This window comes from Lynx canadensis, chromosome B3 (genome assembly GCF_007474595.2).
Source record: "Lynx canadensis isolate LIC74 chromosome B3, mLynCan4.pri.v2, whole genome shotgun sequence".
Lineage (NCBI taxonomy): Eukaryota > Metazoa > Chordata > Mammalia > Carnivora > Felidae > Lynx > Lynx canadensis.
Genome location: NC_044308.2, coordinates 61,382,468 through 61,389,020, shown reverse-complemented (window position 1 = coordinate 61,389,020; position 6,553 = coordinate 61,382,468).

Below are 6,553 nucleotides of genomic sequence, written 5' to 3'. Positions count from 1 at the left end.
GGAATGTGCTATCAAGATGGCTATAGCTTCACTGCAAACAAAGCTGATTGCTTGATCTTCCAAGGCATCTCCAGAGAGGTCACAGGAAGCTATTGCCTTTTAGCACCATTACACAGCCACAATACTTTGAGTAATTATGTCTCTTTGAGATCCTTTTAGCTATGATAGCTTCTCAGACTGTCTTTTGGCATATGAAAATTTATTGTCATGTTTTTACTATCAAAACTTATCATCTTGATTCTTCCTTCTGCCTTTGTACAAAGCATTTAAAAAGAGAGACATTGGCTACTTTGACAACCATAACACAAACTCCAGGAATGTCACTGACAGCATGACCTTTGTGACCAAATCCCACAACTGGAACCTCATCATTTTCTTCAATAAAATTCAGACAACCATTGTTGGGTACAGGGCTGTGATTTTTTTTTTTTTTTTTTTTTTTTTGGTCATTCTTGATCAGCTGGACTCTGACATGCTTCCTGATGGCAGAATTTGGCTGTTTGGCTTCAACCTCTACTTTTCCCAGCACAATTCCGTTTGCATGGGAAGTGCCTCCAAAAGGGTTGGCCTGCAGGGCTGTGCCCAAATGGGCTTGCTTGTACTGTTTACCATGCCACTTCTGATCCCATCTGTGGCAATGGAGCTTCTTGGCAGTATGAAGACCATGACATTTGCCCATTCTGCCAGTGCCATGGGCCTGAGCAAAAGAACTCAGAATTTATTTTTGATAATCTTGACAGTTTTGAGGCATACTGGTCAGTATTTTGTAATGTGTCCCTCATTTGGGGTTTGGTATTTTTCTCATTATTGATTGGGGTTAGAGTACAGACTATCAGCATGACTTATTACTCTTGGTGTTGACCTTCATCACCTGCCTGTGAGTTTTTTTAAAGCATATTTTGAAGTACGTTCTTTTAATGTTTATTTTATTTTTGAGAGAGAATGAGTGGAGGAGGAGAGAGAGGGAGACAGAGGATCCAAAGCAGGCTACATCCTGACAGGAGAGAGCTCAATACGGGGCTCAAACTCAGGATCTGTGAGATCATGACTTGAACTGAAGTTGGATACTTAGCTGACTGAGCCACCCAGGCACTCCTGAATTTGTTTTTCAAATGTTTGCTTTTCTGTATTTCTTTTTCTGTACTTTTTCTTAAAAAAAAAAACAACAAAAACACAAAACAAAACAAAAAACCAACTTGTGTTACTTGCAATGCAAAAAATGTTATAACCTTCTTTATGGTTATATCTGTCAATATTTTTTTTATAAATTTTTTTTTTTTTCAACGTTTATTTATTTTTGGGACAGAGAGAGACAGAGCATGAACGGGGGAGGGGCAGAGAGAGGGAGACACAGAATTGGAAACAGGCTCCAGGCTCTGAGCCATCAGCCCAGAGCCTGACGCGGGGCTCGAACTCCCGGACTGCGAGATCGTGACCTGGCTGAAGTCGGACGCTTAACCGACTGCGCCACCCAGGCGCCCCTATCTGTCAATATTTATAGCATGTATAATCAGTACATTGAAAATTCTGATAATGTAGAAAGAGGATAATGGAAGTTATAGTCAAAATAACTGAACAAGTTGCTGACAGGGCTAATTATAGAAAGGAATTAAATGCATTAGTATAGTATGGCTTGCTTTAACAGTCTTTAAACTATTTTATATCTCTGTTCTAGGAAGAAAAGCCTGATAATCGTGAAATAGATCTAAATCCAAAAGTGGGGAAGCAATTAGTTATGCATGACAGGAGAAACATATAAATAAGATCAGGGGCACCTGGGTGGCTCAGTCGGTAAAGTGCCTGACTCTTTGTTTTAGCTCAGGTTGTGATCTCTTGATTAGTGGGATCAAGTCCTTCATGGAGCTTTGTGCTGATGGTGTGGAGCCTGCTTGGGATTTTCTCTCCCTCTCTCTCTCTCTGCCCCTCCTCTGGTTGCATACTCTTTCTCAGAATAAAAAATAAATTAAAAATCTTAAGATTAGACCAATTAAGTTAATTTGTTCATTCAACAACAAATAATGAGCCCTGTCGTATGCCAATGATTATACTAAGTCTAAGGATTGAACAGTGAATAAGTCCTTTCTCTCATGGAATTTATATTCTAGTTACACTAATAAATAATATGATTTCTGATATTATAAAAATGCTGTGAAGAAAATATTATGAGAGAATAGTGAGTGGTGGTGGTGGGTTTGATGGTTCTTTTAGATAGGTTGTCAGGTAATGTTTCTACATTATCTCTGAACGCTTGAGCATAATATGAAGGCTTGAGCATAAAGAGACCTGAATGATAAGGAGTGTGCCATACCACCGTGGATCATTTCAAATGGTGTGAGAGAATACTAATGCAAAGACTGAGGTGAGAATCAGTTTGTGATTTTCGAGGAAGTGCGAAAAGGCTAGTGTGCTATAGTTGGGAGATTCTTGCTGGAGTAATAATTGGAAGTGGTGGTGGTGGGATACAGTGGTAGGAAATGATACTGGGTAGTTGGTGGTTTCAAATGGTATAGAGTCTGGTACACCAGAAGGGCTTTGTATTTCATTCTAAGTGTGATGGGATTCATTGGACAGTTTTATAAAGAAAAATGACACAGCCTAATTTATGTTTTAAAAAGGTCACTTTGACTGCTATAGAGATAAGAGGGATAGTAGGAGACCATATAGGAAGTCACTGGAATGGTAAGATGCAGTATGATGGCTTGGATCAGGGAGGCAGTGATGCAGTGAGAAGGGGTCCGATTCAGGGTACATTTTGAAGGTAGAACGAATAGAATTTGCTGATAGGTTAGTTGTGGGAGGTGAGAGAAAGAGGGAATCAAAGATGATAAATTTTTTAGCTGTAGCAACTGGTGCCATGTACAGAGGTGAAAACTAGAAGGAGTTAGTTTGGGGTTTACTATGAAGAGTTGAATTGGATAGTGTTGAGTTTGAGATATTACTAGATATCTAGTAATAACCACTGAGGAAGCAGTTGACTGTTTAAGTCTGGAGCTTAGAGTTAAAGTCAGGTCTGTGAATATAATATACATTTGGGATGCCATCAGTATATAGTGTTTTTTTTTTTAATTTTTTAATTTTTTAATTTTTTCTTTTTGAGAGAGAGACAGAGACAGAGCGTGAGTGGGGAAGGGGCAGAAAGAGAGAGGGAGACACAGAATCCGAAGCAGGCTTCAGGCTCTGAACTGTCAGCACAGAGCCCGACGCGGGGCTCGAACTCACATACTGTGAGATCATGACTGAGCTTAAGTCGGACACTTAACCGACTGAGCCACCCAGGTGCCCCTGTATATAGTGTTTTAAAAATATGGGTCTCATAAGATCAGGCAGGGAGTAAAGAGGGTCAGTGACTGAGCCCTGAGACTCTGTTGAAAGCATGGACAGAGGAATAAGTTATACTTAGATTTCTTTTGTATCTTCATCACAATACTCAGCTTTGTCTATATGGTACAGTATTAAATCATGCCTTTAAGATGATTGTAATATGACCTCTTTCTGTTTTATGAACTGATTCTGCAGATTTTTGTCACTGCCTACCTGAAGATTTCCACTTTGTGTCCATTACCTGGGAGCATAAATTCCAACTTGCATAGCTTTCATACCAGACCCATCATTGTCTAACTCTCCCTCTCCCTCCATATCCTGCCATGCCCAGTGTGCTCTGCTTGTGTATAGCCCTGCATTTGCCAGGAGTACTCTTTCTCTCCTTCTTACTTTTTGCCTCAGACTCCTGCTCAGTCTTCAATGTCCAGCTTAAATTTGGTGCGTAATTTCCACAGAAGTTGTCTCCTCGCTGCATGGTGCTTCTTCAGCTCTGTCGTTGGTACTTTAATTTATAGCAGATCACAAAATCAGTTGATATTTTGACTGTTTTTTTTTTATTCATTTGTTTTTTTTCAGTGCTTAGCATGTGGTAGATGTTAAATCATAATGCTTTGAAAAAGATTGGAAGTTTTGTTTTGGGAAAAGAGTAAATAATTACAACTAGATCTTATAATGCACAGTAGTATAGATTGTTAGCTGAGATTTTCAGGATTTTTTTTTAATGGTCAGTTTTTGGTTTTAATGATATTGTGATAGAATTTAGCTAGTACAAAGTTTAATGAAATGGTGTCAGAAGTCTTAATTCAGAGACATTTTAGGAATGTTTTAATCTCTAGGGCTGAATAATGCTTATTTCTTTGGAGGTGAGCTTTTATAATAGATTCTTCCTTCACTTGCCTACTTTCCCACCCACCTTCTCAGTAGTCAGGAATTCTATTTTAACATTACATGTGTACTTTGAGCTCTTTGCTAGGAAGAAGCCTAATGTAAAAATCCAGTAGAATCAGCAGTACTCGCCCCAGGAATGTCCATTAAACTGTTGTGTAGAGGGAGGCTTAGTGGTGTAAATTGTAGGTGTGAGGGTTTCAGTCTGTGAGCTCAAAGTAGGGTTAATTATTTTGTCATTCAGTCCTAAGTATGTATTGAACACCTACCATATATGGGCACTGTATGAGGTGTTGTGGGGGACTCACAAAAGAAATAAAAGACATGGTTCTCTGCACATGAATATCTGACAACTTAGTGGAAGAACTGAAACGTAACATTAAAAAATAATCTTAACAAGCGGTGTATCATTAAGTGCAAAGTACTGGGGTATAAATCAAGGAGTTTGCATTTCTTAAGTACATAATTATATTCTCAGGGTTATATGCAGTCGTATCTTGCATCAGTTTTCAACATTTTGATTTTCAAACTCTGCATTTTCTCCTATCCTTTAACATTTTTAGTTTCATTAAGATACTGATTTGGCTCTTTATTGGATATAACAAAAGCCCTATGTTGAAAGAGATTGTCCTGCCAGTACTTGGATTCAAACATTTTATTTTTTCAAGTCTGCAAAGCAAATATTGTACATAATTTGAAAAAGGTAGAATGTCGTTTATCCCTTATAAGTGTGACTGTGGCATACTTTAATAGTTGTTCTATGTGTAGGTTTTCCTAGACGTATTTTTCTATCTAAAGGTGGGGAGAAGATTATAGAACATAGGAAACAAATTTTGTGGGTATGTGAATAGGAGTTTAAAAATACTGATTTTTGTATTTGGATTACAAAAGCAGTTTTATAATTCAGATTTGAAGAATTAAAAAACCTAGATAAACACAAAGAAAGAAATAAAAAAAGTTTTTAAAATATTTTATTTTTTGCATCCAACGTGGGGCTTCAACTCCCAGCCCTGAGATCAAGAGTTTATGCTCTCCCGACTGAGCCAGCCAGGCACCCCAGGAGATAAAAATTTTTAATATGCTATCACTGTTAACCTTACTGATATGCATCTAGGCTTATTTTATTTTATGCCTTTTTGTTTTAGTGGAAAGTTTTGTTCTTTTAGTAAATAAAATGAATAACTTAGATACCTTTAAAAGCAAGCGGCTATTGTCTTTCCATAAGGTTTATCTAATCAGATTAGTCTCTACACAGTTCTTCAGTGACTTCTCAGAATAAATGGAATCAAGTTGAGACAAGTTCAGATTCTTTAGCTTAGTACATGAAGCCTGCTACTGTATAGTTTATGTCATTTGCCATGCTTCTCCCTCATAGCTTTGATTTATCTGTACTACATGTACTACTTTCAGGCCTGTGGACAGGGGTTGGCAAACTTTTTCTCTAAAGGGCAAGATAATATTAAACTTTTTTTAATGTTTATTCATTTTTGAGAAAGAGACAGAGACAGAGCATGAGCAGAGGAGGGGCAGAAAAAGAGGGAGACACAGAATCTGAAGCAGGCTCCAGGCTCCAAGCTGTCAGCACAGACAGCTAACGCGGGGCTCGAACTCATGAACTGTGAGATCATGACCTGAGCTGAAGTCAGATGCTCAACCAACTGAGCCACCTGGGTGCCCCTTAAGCTTTGTGGGTCTTATTGTTTCTGTCACAACTATGCAACTCTGCTGTGGTAGCATGAAATCAGCCATAGACAACATGTAAACAAATGATTATGGCTGTGTTCCAGGAAAACTTTATGGGCGCTGAAATTGGAATTTCATTTAATTCTTGCATGTCATAAAATTTTATTTTAACTTTTTTTCAACCATTTAAAATGTAAAAACCATTCTTAGTTTGTGGGCTGTACAAAAACCCATGGGAGAACATGACTTATAGGGCTGCAGTTTGCCGACCCCTGCTCTAGTGTACCAAACTTGCTGTGCCTCTGTCTTACTCAGTACCTCCTACCTTCTGTATTCTTCCCTAATGTGACTGTTTTGCTCAAAACTACCTTAGATGTCGTAATCTCAGTGAAGTCACAATTTGTTTTAGATCTTTTTCTGGTGATGGAAATATTTTGTTCAAACCTCTGTCATTGTGCTTATATACAGCTGTATTTTTTTTTAAATTGTAGTAAAATATATATAAAATATACCATTGTAACCATTTTTAAATGTACAGATTTTTTACATTAAGTACATTCACATTGTTGTGCAACCAGTCACCACCATTCGTCTCCAGAATTTTCATCTTTCTAAGCTGAATCTCTGTATTCAGAAAATACTAGCTTACTGTTCTTTCCCTCCA